General features: G+C 41.5%; 1 protein-coding gene and 1 long non-coding RNA gene across 3 annotated transcripts in view; both read left to right on the top strand.

The window, feature by feature from the left end:
- The window catches only part of LOC134227610 (zinc finger protein rotund), a 571062-nt gene that overhangs the window by 540316 nt on the left and 16231 nt on the right, over window positions 1-14515 (top strand). The window lies entirely within an intron of this gene.
- LOC134227615 (uncharacterized) lies at window positions 12790-13402 on the top strand. Its single transcript, XR_009983709.1, has 3 exons — window positions 12790-12956; window positions 13021-13086; window positions 13185-13402. It is a non-coding gene; the product is annotated as an uncharacterized LOC134227615 (long non-coding RNA).

Below are 14515 nucleotides of genomic sequence, written 5' to 3'. Positions count from 1 at the left end.
TTTATATTTGAAGACTCAGTCACCGTAGGAACAAATTTGGTTGAATCATTTAAATTCACCAAGATATCACTAAATAAGCTGCCGAACTCTTAAAAAAGTTTATTTTTACTCGCTACATGGAAATCATCCAATTGTATCCCTTATGGTAACAGACCGTGGAGTTCAATCCAAATTTGATTATGAAATTACGATTTTAAGCTATCTTTTCAATATTCAATCAAAAGTGCTCTGCGGGATTGAAAAGCTGTTTTTATGTTCGGTACCTTAACATGCACCTTGTACTTTTAGAATTTGACTGTGAATGATTGGATTCAATAATATTACTCTTAATGATAGACCTGGGACAATAATCGAGCTTTGAAACAAATTTAAGTTAAAGACATACTAAATTTGAATTATGTCATTTCTAACATTTGTCGTTTTCTCTGTATGTTTACATCTGTTTTCATCATTTACCGACTGAATTTTGACAAATTAATCGTATGTCTCGCTCGATTTCGATTATCTATCATATATAAGATACGATGCCGGTGAAACATACAAATTAAAGCATTTATTTTGCCCACAGGCATTGAATTGTTGAATAGCAATGTTCTTACCTCTCACTTGTTCGCCATTTTGACCAAAACTTGGTTTAATTTCAAAACATTGAATGTTAAAGCACCGGTTAAAGTAGCGGATGTTTATTATAATAATTATAATCATGAAAAAACAATATTAAAATACATTAATCGTGTTTATAATAAGAAATTTTATAGAAAAACATTAGCTGTACGCTCAATTTTGTCACATCTAACAGGCGTATTTTGAGATTATTTTCAAATGAATGAGCTTTAGAGAAAAAATTTAAACAATTTTATGTACGCATACATTAAAGGAAGGGATGAATATTGAAATGCATTAAAAACAACTGAGCTAACCATTTAATTTCCTTTGAAATTTTCGAATGTATTCAACTAATCCATACTGTACGCTCAATTTTGAGAGTGACTGTATGTGTCCAATCGTTAAGTTGATGGGTTGATCTTCGATTGACATCGCGCAAAACATGAATATTTGCTTATTCCACCTTAATTACTATTTATCTGGAATAATGCACATGGGAAATTAAATTATTCCATTTACTCTTCGCATTTGCTGCACTAATTCGAGCTTTATGAAGAGAATATATAATATACGTCGATCGTTGGGCATAACAAACGTCACTAAAGAACAGTCTAAGCCGCAAAGGCAGAATTATGCTTCCATGCTAATCTGCATTATGCCAATAATGTTCTACCTTGATCAAATTGCATTAGCCTAATAGTAGCTCTTACTTCTAAATCCTCATTTGCCTGGATCGATGCATAAGGGTATAAAATACCTTCGAAATTACAAAAAGATAATTAGGACAAAATGTTCAATCCACTAATTTGGAGAGTTGCATTCTTTCAAACATGGCCTGTTCTTTAGAATTATTTAGTCAAATCAACATTTTCATCACTGTGATTATAGAGTATAATATTTTTCTCGTACTTTCAACCTTGTGTCCCAGTAATGTTTTTGTAACTCCGACCTTTTGTTCCTTTGTGTTTCAAGGGTAGAAGCTATAGTCAAGTCAAGTATTTTTGTGGTTTGTGCTAGCGTAAGAACGACATGACACTCATACTTTTGTACCCTAATCCGAACAAATGCAACATTTGTAAATCAATCTAAATGCTATCATTTATTTTTTGATTAAGCTAAGTAGTTATATGCATCATTAAACTTTAATGGAAATATATTCTTTTTGGAATAATATTTTGTTCGGCTGTGTTTCCAATTCCAAAGTTCCATTTAGCGTGTAGTCCTTTCGGGCAATTGGTCTTTTCGGGTGTTTGATCTCTCAGGCGAATATTGCTCGGGCATCTGTTACATTCGGGCGTGTGTCATTCGAGAGAATGGAATTCGAGCGTATGTCATTCGGACGTTTGTGATAGAATCGCCTAATGACTTTCGGCCTTAAAACAATTTTGTCAAGTTTATATCAAGACAAAATTTTCAAAACGACTTATTCGCTTTTGTAAACAAAGATTCAAACGACGATTTGACGAATCTGATAGCTCTCACACCCAAACCAACACCATCAACAGGTAGCGGAAACCTTCACCTATCTATTGGTGGTGTTGGTTTGCGTGGAAGAGCTATCAGATTCGTTAAATCGTCGTTTGAATCTTTGTTTACAAAAGCAGATAAGTCGTTTTGAAAATGTTGTCTTGATTTCATGTTTTGTTATCAATATCACGGCTTCTACCCGGGATAGCGCATCTGGTTGCGATCAATGATGCATATATACGCAATGATGCGATATACGTTGAACGTGAGTAAAATTGTAAAATTGTAAAAAAAATCGAGAAAATTATTTAGCTCTTTTTTTGCCATTTTCAAGAAATTATTTAGCTCTTTTTTAGTGGAATGTTTTCACTGCCATAAGACGAGTTTAGCATAATTCCATTTAATTTCACCACCTTGTAATAATTTTACATTACATCAACTGTAAGGTCGTCTTCAGTGTCTCGTACTTGACTCGACAAAATTCGATTTGAAACTGGAATCGTTTTAAATTATTTAAACTTTAAAACCTACAAAAAAAATCTCCAAAAGTAACATATCCATCGGAATAAAAGTAAACCTAATTGTCATAGAGATGAGAAACTTTCACATACAACAAGCACAAAAAAGCAAAAACAATAATTGAGCAATTATTTCTTAGGATTCATAGAGATATCTTTTTATTGAAACAGAAGCCAAACAATAATTTTAGTCGCACACTCCATTGGCAAATCACAAAAATGCTCAAAATTTCAAAAATTGCCATAAGTGAATCACATTGAAAAGAAGTTAATATCAGCTTGAAGACATATTGATTATCAATCCACATTTCCGTGCACATACTCAAGCAGTGTTCAACCATATCAAACTGGAGGGGCGCATCGTCGAGTATTCCCGTCCCGGTGGGGGATTGGACTATCACAACTCGCCACTGATCGGCGAAATCGCCGCCGCTGGTGATTACTCTCAGTTCCATCGGTCAATCGATCAACTTCGTTCACTCAATGAACGTGGAATCCTTGCCGCCGCCGGAAACACCCAATTGACCGTTACCTTCACCCCATTGCAAGCCAACGGAAATGCTACTATATTGGACTACAATCACCATCAGCAGCAGCAGCAGCAACAACAACAACAACAACAGCATCAACAGCAGATTCAAACACATCACCAGCAGCATCACCATCATCATCACAATCAAAACCAGAAAACATATCACCAGAACGCCACTGGAAACGCAAACAACAGCACCACCAGCCCCCCAACCGGCAACGGCAGCAGCACCAACAACTCCACCGCCGCCACCCACAATGGCCACGAGCGAATCGAATTTCCACACAAATCCAGTGTGAACAGCGGCAATAACAATAATAGCATTTCCGTCGACACCGGAGCCATCATCGGCAATGGGAATAATTTAATTGACGATCGCGTCAATAACAATCACCTCGCCAACAGTACCAACAGCAGTAGCAGTAGCAACAATCACCGAACGGGAAATAGTGCCAATAGCGGCGGCGGAAATGCGGGCACTGACCTAGACTTGAAACATTTCATCGTCGAAAAGAAGGAACTCAAATCGTCCCCGTCGTCGCCGACCTCCGGTGCCCCAGGGCTCCATCATCAGCAGCAGCTGAATGTGGCGCAAGCGGGGCCGAATGGCGGACTGAGCTCGAATGGGACGGCCCCGCTGATTGCCAACTGTGTAGATACGAAGGACACCAAGGTGAGAATGTATGATTGGTATGCTGCAATTATTTTGTTTGGATTGAGTGTAACTCTGGATGGCTATTGACCGTATTAAAGCAAAGAATCAAAAGCAGTGGCTGGCTGGATTGCTTTCCATCGCTGCTAACATCTTGTTTATATGCGTGCAAAAAAGTCGAAATTTTATAGCCAGAAATGTGTATGGAAGAGGGATCTTGAGTGAATTTCTTTAAAAGTACGAAAGTTTCTCGAAAAAATGTTTAGTACCAACTCCGAGGAAAAAAATCTTCTATATGTCCATTGGAAATACTTTTAAATTCTACGTTTTCGTCAAAACTTCAAAATTTCTTCGACAGCTTATCCTGTGTTTCGCCCAGAAACTTTCCAGTTAATTCTTTTTTTCTGAATTTTCAACAAGGAAATCTTTGTTTTGTTTTTAGAATTCCCATGGGAACTCTTTGTTTTTTGTTAAATGTCTTGGCTGTGCATAGATATCAGTCGTTTGAGCACACGCGACTGCTGCGTAGAACAGTTACACTCCTCAAATGCTTTGGCCAAGCAGGTCTTTGTGATTGATTCACACTCTATACAAATTCGCCCAGCCAGTTGCTGCGGGCATAGTGTGTGAAGTTCTCGATAATCAGCAATGTGGGCTTGCATGACTGTGGATATTAGAGTGGGGCGTCATGGTCATTTTTTCAAATCAATGGTTTTTCGAAACCACTCTGGGTCCTGAACAACTGTGCCGAATTTGGGACCGATTGGTTGCTTCCTCGCTTTCCGCATAACGTTTGAAGTTTGTATGGAAATTAGTATGGGAGAACGTATATTTTTGCATTTCTATTACTAGACGTTTCAGTTCATCGTAAACCAAATGGCACATTGCGTTAAAGTATAACCCAAAGGATGCCGAAAAACTTTGCTGAAGATGGCACGTTGCTGGAACGTCCACGAAGAAAGTTATAACGCTTCGAAGATTGAGTATTCAAACCATATGCAAAACCCAGAATAATCCACCTAGCGTTGGTGGTGCCTTTCTCGCATTTACCACACAGCCAACCACAGTGGAGGTTGGAGCTCGGATTCTGATGGCTTTTCCGCAAACGTGACCTTTAAGTTTGCTTGTTGTGTAGGGGTTATCGTGACTATTTAGAGAGTAGGAGGTTGAGTTTTAGAGTTCCTCCAAAACACGTGGATTCTTTTTCACAAATTGCATATCAATTTGTATTTGTCCATTCCGAAACATATTTAACACGTACGTCCCCAACCCCCATTTTACGACAAAACTCAAAATTCAAAACCATGCAGCTCAGCCAATTTCTAACGGATTTTCAAGCAACCTTCTGGAATCGATCACAAAATACCTATAGTTTTAGGAACCGAAGTCAATTTTTGTGCAATGGCCATGGTTCCGGATATATTCCGGGGAGTACTGGGGTTACCTCCCTCCCGAAAAAAATGGTCACTGGCAGATCGGCTTCGAAATCCATCGTGCGACATGTCAAACTTCATGATTTTGCAAAACAAGTACACAATATCGAATTGGCCACCCTCCGGGTACTTCCAGGGCCTGGTTCCCTTGGGGAAGTGGCCAATTTTCGTTCACTCTTGCAACACATCTTGCGACATGTCAAACTTCATGATTTTGCAAATTAAGTACAGTGGATTACATTTCGGCGATTTTCGATCGAATTGGCCACCCTCCGGGTACTTCCAGGGCCTGGTTCCCTTGGGGAAGTGGCCAATTTTCATCCGCTCTTGGAACCCATCTTGCGACATATCAAACTTCATGATTTTGCAAAACAAGTACACTGGAGTACATTTCGGCGATTTTCGATCGAATTGATCACCATCCGGGTACTTCCAGGTAGGCCTGTGCGCTGATTGAAATTTTACAGGCAGTGGCGTGATAGATCATTTTCAACCAGTGGCGGCGTCACGCCGTTGGTGATCAGCGGTGGCGTGGATCGGCGTGAACCAGTTTCAAGCGCCAAATTTTTTTCAAAAGTTCGTCAAGGAATTCTTCCAGAAGTTCCTCCACTAGATTTTTTAAATATCGTCAAGAAATTCCTTTGGACATTCCTCCGTAAGTGCCTCTGGGAAGATCCTCCAGAAACTCCTCCCGGATTTCGCCTGGAAGTTCCTTCAGGAATTCCTCCAGGAATTCATCTGGAAGTTCCTCCAGGAATTCCTCCGGAGGTTCCTCCGGGAATTCCTCCGGAAGTTTCTCCAGGAATTCCTCCGGAAGTTTCTCCATGAACTCTTCCGGAAGTTCCTCCAGGAATTTCTTTGGAAGTTCCTCCAAGAATTTCTCCGGAAGTTCCTCCAGGAATTCCTCGTAAAACTGGAATTGGCCACCTGAAATTCCAGGAATTTCTGGAGGATTTCCTAGTGGTATTTCCGGAATAATTTCTAGAGGAACTTCCGGAGCAATTTCTGGAGGAACTTCCTGAGGAATTCCTGGAGGAACTTCCGGAGGAATTCCTGGAGGAACTTCCGGAGGAAGTCCCGGAGGAATTCCTGGAGGAACTTCCGGAGGAATTCCTGGAGGAACTTCCGGAGGAATTCCTGGAGGAACTTCCGGAGGAATTCCTGGAGAAACTTCCGGAGGAATTCCTGGAGGAACTTCCGGAGGAATTCCTGGAGGAACTTCCGGAGGAATTCCTGGAGGAACTTCCGGAGGAATTCCTGGAGGAACTTCCGGAGGAATTCCTGGAGGAACTTCCGGAGGAATTCCTGGAGGAACTTCCGGAGGAATTCCTGGAGGAACTTCCGGAGGAATTCCTGGAGGAACTTCCGGAGGAATTCCTGGAGGAACTTCCGGAGGAAATCCTGGATTAACTTCCGGAGGAATTCCTAGAGGAACTTCCGGGGGAATTCCTGGAGGAACTTCCGAAGGAATTCCTGGAGGAACTTCCGAAGGAATTGCTGGAGGAACTTCCGAAGGAATTCCTAGAGGAACTTCCGGAGGAACTCCTGGGGGAACTTTCGGAGGAATTCTTGGAGGAGCTTCCGGAGGAATACCTGGAGGATCTTCCGGAGGAATTCCTGGAGGAACTTCCGGAGGAATTCCTGGAGGAACTTCCGGAGGAATTCCTGGAGGAACTTCCGGAGGAATTCCTGGAGGAACTTCCGGAGGAATTCCTGGAGGAACTTCCGGAGGAATTCCTGGAGGAACTTCCGGAGGAATTCCTGGAGGAACTTCCGGAGGAAATCCTGGATTAACTTCCGGAGGAATTCCTGGAGGAACTTCCGAAGGAATTCCTGGAGGAACTTCCGAAGGAATTGCTGGAGGAACTTCCGAAGGAATTGCTGGAGGAACTTCCGAAGGAATTCCTAGAGGAACTTCCGGAGGAACTCCTGGAGGAACTTTCGGAGGAACTCCTGGAGGAACTTTCGGAGGAATTCTTGGAGGAGCTTCCGGAGGAATACCTGGAGGATCTTCCGGAGGAATTCCTGGAGGAACTTCCGGAGGAATTCCTGGAGGAACTTCCGGAGGAATTCCTGGAGAAACTTCCGGAGGAATTCCCGGAGGAACCTCCGGAGGAATTCCTGGAGGAACTTCCAGATGAATTCCTGGAGGAATTCCTGAAGGAACTTCCAGGCGAAATCCGGGAGGAGTTTCTGGAGGATCTTCCCAGAGGCACTTACGGAGGAATGTCCAAAGGAATTTCTTGACGATCTTTACAAAAATCTAGTGGAGGAACTTCTGGAAGAATTTCTTGACGAACTTTTGAAGAAATTTTGGCGCTTGAAACTGGTTCACGTCGATCCACGCCACCGCTGATCACCAACGGCGTGACGCCGCCACTGCCTGAAAATGATCTATCACGCCACTGCCTGTAAAATTTCAATCAGCGCACAGGCCTACCTGGAAGTACCCGGAAGGTGACCAATTCGACCGAAAATCGCCGAAATGTACTCCACTGTACTTAATTTGCAAAATCATGAAGTTTGATATGTCGCAAGATGGGTTCCAAGAGCGGATGAGAATTGGCCACTTCCCCAAGGGAACCAGGTCCTGGAAGTACCCGGAGGGTGACCAATTCGATCGAAAATCGCCGAAATGTAATCCACTGTACTTAATTTGCAAAATCATGAAGTTTGACATGTCGCAAGATGTGTTGCAAGATTGAACGAAAATTGGCCACTTCCCCAAGGGAACCAGGCCCTGGAAGTACCCGGAGGGTGGCCAATTCGATCTTGTGTACTTGTTTTGCAAAATCATGAAGTTTGACATGTCGCACGATGGATTTCGAAGCCGATCTGCCAGTGACCATTTTTTTCGGGAGGGAGGTAACCCCAGTACTCCCCGGAATATATCCGGAACCATGGCCATTGCACAAAAATTGACTTCGGTTCCTAAAACTATAGGTATTTTGTGATCGATTCCAGAAGGTTGCTTGAAAATCCGTTAGAAATTGGCTGAGCTGCATGGTTTTGAATTTTGAGTTTTGTCGTAAAATGGGGGTTGGGGACGTACGTGTTAAATATGTTTCGAATGGACAAATACAAATTGATATGCAATTTGTGAAAAAGAATCCACGTGTTTTGGAGGAACTCTAAAACTCAACCTCCTACTCTACGATAACCCTACACAACAAGCAAACTTAAAGGTCACGTTTGCGGAAAAGCCATCAGAATCCGAGCTCCAACCTCCACTGTGGTTGGCTGTGTGGTAAATGCGAGAAAGGCACCACCAACGCTAGGTGGATTATTCTGGGTTTTGCATATGGTTTGAATACTCAATCTTCGAAGCGTTATAACTTTCATCGTGGACGTTCCAGCAACGTGCCATCTTCAGCAAAGTTTTTCGGCATCCTTTGGGTTATACTTTAACGCAATGTGCCATTTGGTTTACGATGAACTGAAACGTCTAGTAATAGAAATGCAAAAATATACGTTCTCCCATACTAATTTCCATACAAACTTCAAACGTTATGCGGAAAGCGAGGAAGCAACCAATCGGTCCCAAATTCTGCACAGTTGTTCAGGACCCAGAGTGGTTTCGAAAAACCATTGATTGAAAAATTGACGCCCCACTCTAATATCCACAGTCATGCAAGCCCACATTGCTGATTATCGAGAACTTCACACACTATGCCCGCAGCAACTGGCTGGGCGAATTTGTATAGAGTGTGAATCAATCACAAAGACCTGCTTGGCCAAAGCATTTGAGGAGTGTAACTGTTCTACGCAGCAGTCGCGTGTGCTCAAACGACTGATATCTATGCACAGCCAAGACATTTAACAAAAAACAAAGAGTTCCCATGGGAATTCTAAAAACAAAACTTTTACAAAGATTTCCTTGTTGAAAATTCAGAAAAAAAGAATTAACTGGAATGCTTCTGAGCGAAACACAGGATAAGCTTTTAAAGAAATTTTGAAGTTTTGACGAAAACGTAGAATTTAAAAGTATTTAAAATGAACATATAGAAGATTTTTTTACTCGGAGTTCCGGAGGAATTCCTGGAGGAACTTCCGGAGGAATTCCTGGAGGAACTTCCGGAGGAATTCCTGGAGGAACTTCCGGAGGAATTCCTGGAGGAACTTCCGGAGGAATTCCAGGAGGAACTTCCGGAGGAATTGGTAGAGGAACTTCCGAAGGAATTCCTGGAGGAAATTCCAGATGAATTCCTGGAGGAATTCCTGAAGGAACTTCCAGGCGAAATCCGGGAGGAGTTTCAGGAGGAACTTCCCAGAGGCGCTTACGGAGGAATGTCCAAAGGAATTTCTTGACGATCTTTTAAAAAATTTAGTGGAAGAACTTCTGGAAGAATTCCTTGACGAACTTTTGAAGAAATTTTGGCGCTGGAAACTGGTTCACGCGGATCCACGCCACCGCTGATCACCAACGGCGTTACGCCGCCGCCGCTGCCTGAAAATGATCTATCACGCCACTGCCGGTAAAATTTCAATCAGCGCACAGGCCTACCTGGAAGTACCCGGACACTATGGGGGATCCCCATACAAGCGAGCGGTCAAAAATAAAATTGGACTTTTAAAGTGATTTTCCACTTAGTTTTAGCTGTGTATGGTCGAAATAGCATGAATATACAATTTCCAACCCCCCCCCTTTGGGGATCGTCTATGAATTACGTAATTATTTTTTTCATAGGTTCGATTAACGTGACAAAGCAAACCTATTTGGGAAGTTGAAATTTCGTGCGTTTTCTTAAGGAGAAGGAAGGGGCTGTACAAAAACTAAGTTCAGCAATTTATGGACATTATGGCGGCGATCATGTTAAATGACATTAATTTCATGACATTCCGTGATATTTTTTGTTCTCACTCTCATGCCTCACAATTTGTATTTAGAACAATTTGTTTGACAAAGTACTAGGATCTGAAGGATCATAAAGCATTAAATGTTAATCAAATAATCAGAATTGAAAATAACTTTTGAAAAAGGGTATTAGCAAATTAGAAATCGCAATCCCATGACATTTTTACGTGTACAAGTTATTCAAAAAATGAGGTTAATATATTCTCAAGAAATGTGGACATTCATTGTGGAATGTAAGAATGCTCCATTCTTCCGAAAAGCAAAATTCTTTTAATTTAAATAACAACACTATTTGAATTACTTTTGATTTGTTTTCATGATTTCTACAAGTTATATACAGCATCATTCTTTTTCTGTGTCAAGGTTTAAGTCTTCAATGATATTTTCTTCAATTCCATCAACGATGGAAGATGAGATAAATTCATCTAAAGTATTAGAAGATAAAGAACTTTTGAAAATCTTCAAATATTACAAAATTACGCATGGCATAAGAATAACTAAGTGAAAAGTTTTTTTCCAACGTCTCCTCGTTATCCAAATCGAGCTTAAAATGGATCTGATTCATGTAAGGCACGAAGGAAAATGTCAACATTTGCCTCTCTTGATCATTTTCTTGCATTATGAGTTCTAAATTTCTTCAACTGTTTATATTGACTTTCCGCTGGTTGTTCAGCCAGTGAACCTCAAAGTGTAGATGAGTGAATAAATATTTCCCTACCATTAGCCAGACATTCATGAACACTAGCAGGAATTTCATACGCTCCGTTCTAACTAAGATATTGTTCGTCTTTACTTTTGCAATAAACATGTCGGGAATTATTGATTCCAGGAGATTTATAAATATTTACATATTATGAAATCTCATATTTAGTTCTCCATCAGTAGCTAATGAATAGCTCAGAAAATTAGGTTTAGAGAATGACTCAAACCACTCAAGCCCCAAACGCATTTCAGCGGAATGGCGACGGAAACGGTAAAATTTGACAGGAAATATATGAGCGAACTGTTAAATCCTTCCGTTACCGTTGTGCTGCATTGCATTGGGGGTTTTATTCATTTACTCCTTTGAAAAGTTAATTAAATGAGCTCAAATGGTTATAAATAAAGTCGAAGTTATTACCAATAAATGTATTTTGACCATACCCTTTGAGCGCATAGTTCAGTCTGACCCATTTTCAATAGGAAACGATGGGACTAGATTTCCCGTCGAATGAAACTTGTTGCGAGAAAATCGGACACAAATAAGTGTCTAAATGGCGATTGCGTTCTTTTGCGCACATACATACAGACGCGCATGCACACACATACAGACATCACCTCAATTCTTCGCGCTGAGTTAGTTGATATATACCACTAGGGGTCTCCGGGCCTTCTATCAAACATTCGTTTTTGGAATGAGCATTAACCTTGGAGTACGAGAGAGGCAAAACACGGTAAAAAACAAATGAAAAAAAAATCAGAGTGACTTAACTCTGTTAATTGCAAATACTGGCAAGAAATTCTTTCAGGACATTTTAGTCGAAGCTTTGTCCTTGATGTGTATCATAAAAGAACCCGGGGATTCCTGAGGAAAAAAGTTCTTCACTATCAAAGTTGAAAATAGCGTCGTTTTTGGAAAAAATATTGCTTCCGCATTTTTTCAATTTTTTTCACAGTGTAACCATTAGTTTTTGCACACCATTTAAAAGCTTATACAATAACCTTTGTAATGATGTATTAACATTGAAGAAAAAACATTTAAAAAATATTTCAATAAATAGTTGAAAATAAAATATTTTTTCAGAAAATTTGCTAACTTTTTTACCCATTTCTGACTTTGCCACCTTATATCTTTGGAACTAGTGCACCTAGAGACTTCAAATTCAGAATTTCTCTTAATTAGAGTATTGACAATGGAGAGAAAATATTTTAAAATAATTCGGAAGACATGACATTTTCGATTAATGACCGCCCGAAATCCTATAGTGCCGGAGGGTGGCCAATTCGATCGAAAATCGCCGAAATGTACTCCAGTGTACTTGTTTTGCAAAATCATGAAGTTTGATGTGTCGCAAGATGGGTTCCAAGAGCGAATGAAAATTGGCCATTTCCCCAATGGAACCAGGCCCTGGAAGTACCCGGAGGGTGGCCAATTCGATCGAAAATCACCGAAAGTGGACTCCAGTGTACTTGTTTTGCAAAATCATGAAGTTTGCAAAATGGGTTCCAAGATTGAACGAAAATTGGCTACTTCCCCAAGGGAACCAGGCCCTGGAAGTACCCGGAGGGTGACCAATTCGATCGAAAATCGCTGAAATGTACTCCACTGTACTTGATTTGCAAAATCATGAAGTTTGACATGTCGCAAGATGGATTCCAAGATTGTGTAACGGTAGTCAATATTGGTTTTGGAATTCTTTGTAAATTAAGTTTCTAAATTTGTAAATATAAATATCTAAAACTGTAAATATATACTTCTTTGTTAAATGTTAATAATTATTCTAGACCTAATTCAAATTCGTAAATTTCGATACAACACAACATGGAATACCAATTAAAACGAACCGTGTAGCTGGTGCAGACTTGCATGCAATTTAAATAGAACGTTGCGTGAAGAGGTTAGTTGCTACGCCTGAAACGCATAAGCGCCTTTGAAGCGGATCACCATTCGTGACACCGTTACATAAAGTCCGAGCAATGAGAAAGGGTTCGACTTGCAATCGGGAATATGAGTGAGAGATGTTTACAATCTATCTCTTACAATCAGGGTCAACGTAATCCGTCGCGCTTCAATTTCCGGTTACATTGCCAAAGAACGTTAATCTGAGGATTATTTGCAATCGACTCGTTCACTTTGATCCTGACCGTGGTGAAAGAAGGGCGCGATCCTTTAGTTTGTTCCGTGGTGTAATTGGTTCGTGAATTTAAACGTGAAGTGTTCGACAGGCTAATTAATCTTTTCTGTGTTCCCCGTATAGGCTAGCCTAGTTGTAAATTGTGCGGTAGAGTTTTTGTGAGCTGTGCGACTGTCTTGTGTGTTAAAGGTAACCAGACCCAGAATTGAGTGTCATTAGTGTAGTCTAATTGTGTCAATGACCTATCTGTGCGGTCAACGACCTTCGCTGTCTTTATTTTTGAACAGCCTAGACGACAAAGCCACCGCCTGCACGCCATCACCATTGCTCGTCGCCATCGCCAACCCTTGCCACGCTCTGGACTCAAGGTTCCCCGCCTTGACGAAGGCGGAAGGGAGTAGCAACCGTCTAACTGCACTCCAACCGGCGACCCCCAGTCAAACCCCGGCCGATTGAGTCGGCCCGAACCGTAAGTGTTTCCGAACCTTCTTTTTTCCGGACCCGTTCGCGGCTCCGAGTGTGCTGTAGTCAGCGAAAATAGGCGAACCGTCGGAAGCTCCAGTCGGAGTCCATCGCAGTGGCCGAAATGGCCAATTAGAATAAGTCGTCGCATGCAAGACAAGTGATACCGAAAAGCGCTAGAAGTAGAGAAAGAGTAGAAGACCGCACAAGCTAGGGAAGTGAAGGGGACTAAGTAGGCCGGCCCAGAGATGTGATTTGAAGCGAATTATAAAAATGTCCTATCGAAATAAACTGTTTTTTGTTTCTGTAAATTGTAGTTCCTAGTTAGACAGATGTGATTGAGAGAGTCTGAAGGGTATTTCACGTTTCGCGTTAGTATTGTCTGCCCGCGTATGTTGATCCGAATTGTTCGTCTTTCGAAGCGAGAGGGAAAGATGGGGTGGGAAGATTGTTACCAGTGATGATAACTTTATACCGTGGACACGTGATAGGATTTGGGAGTGTGCTGGGTTTCGTTGGTCAGGATTGTAAGAGTTTGGCTGTCGGTATCGTGGGTTAGACAATTTGAGTGTGGGTGGTCGGTTACTCGTGTTCCTGGTGTGTTGAACAATTTCCGGACTGGTTCATTAACCAGTCTATAGCCGGGCAAACTAACACGACGGGTGGTCCTCTTCGGAGGTGGCGCGTAAGCCATCCGTTGCAAAATCCTCCAGGAACAGCCGCGGCACTGCGACCACTACAATTGAACGAAATTTGGCCACGTCCCCAAGGGAACCAGGCCCTGGAAGTATCCGGAGGGTGGCCAATTCGATCGAAAATCGCCGAAATGTACTCCAGTGTACTTGTTTTGCAAAATCATGAAGTTTTATATGTCGCAAGATGGGTTCCAAGATTGAACGAAAATTGGCCACTTTCCCAAGGGAACCAGGCCCTGGAAGTACCTGGAGGGTGGCCAATTCGATCGAAAATCGCCGAAATGTATTCCAGTGTACTTGTTTTGCACAATCATGAAGTTTGATATGTCGCAAGATGGGTTCCAAGATTGAATGAAAATTGACCACTTCCCCAAGGGAACCAGGTCCTGGAAGTACCCGGAGGGTGGCCAATTCGATCGAAAATCGCCGAAATGTACTCCAGTGTACTTGTTTTGCAAAAT

This window comes from Armigeres subalbatus, chromosome 3, assembly GCF_024139115.2.
Source record: "Armigeres subalbatus isolate Guangzhou_Male chromosome 3, GZ_Asu_2, whole genome shotgun sequence".
In the NCBI taxonomy this organism is placed as follows: Eukaryota; Metazoa; Arthropoda; class Insecta; order Diptera; family Culicidae; genus Armigeres; species Armigeres subalbatus.
This window is presented reverse-complemented; position numbering and strand designations above follow the sequence as displayed.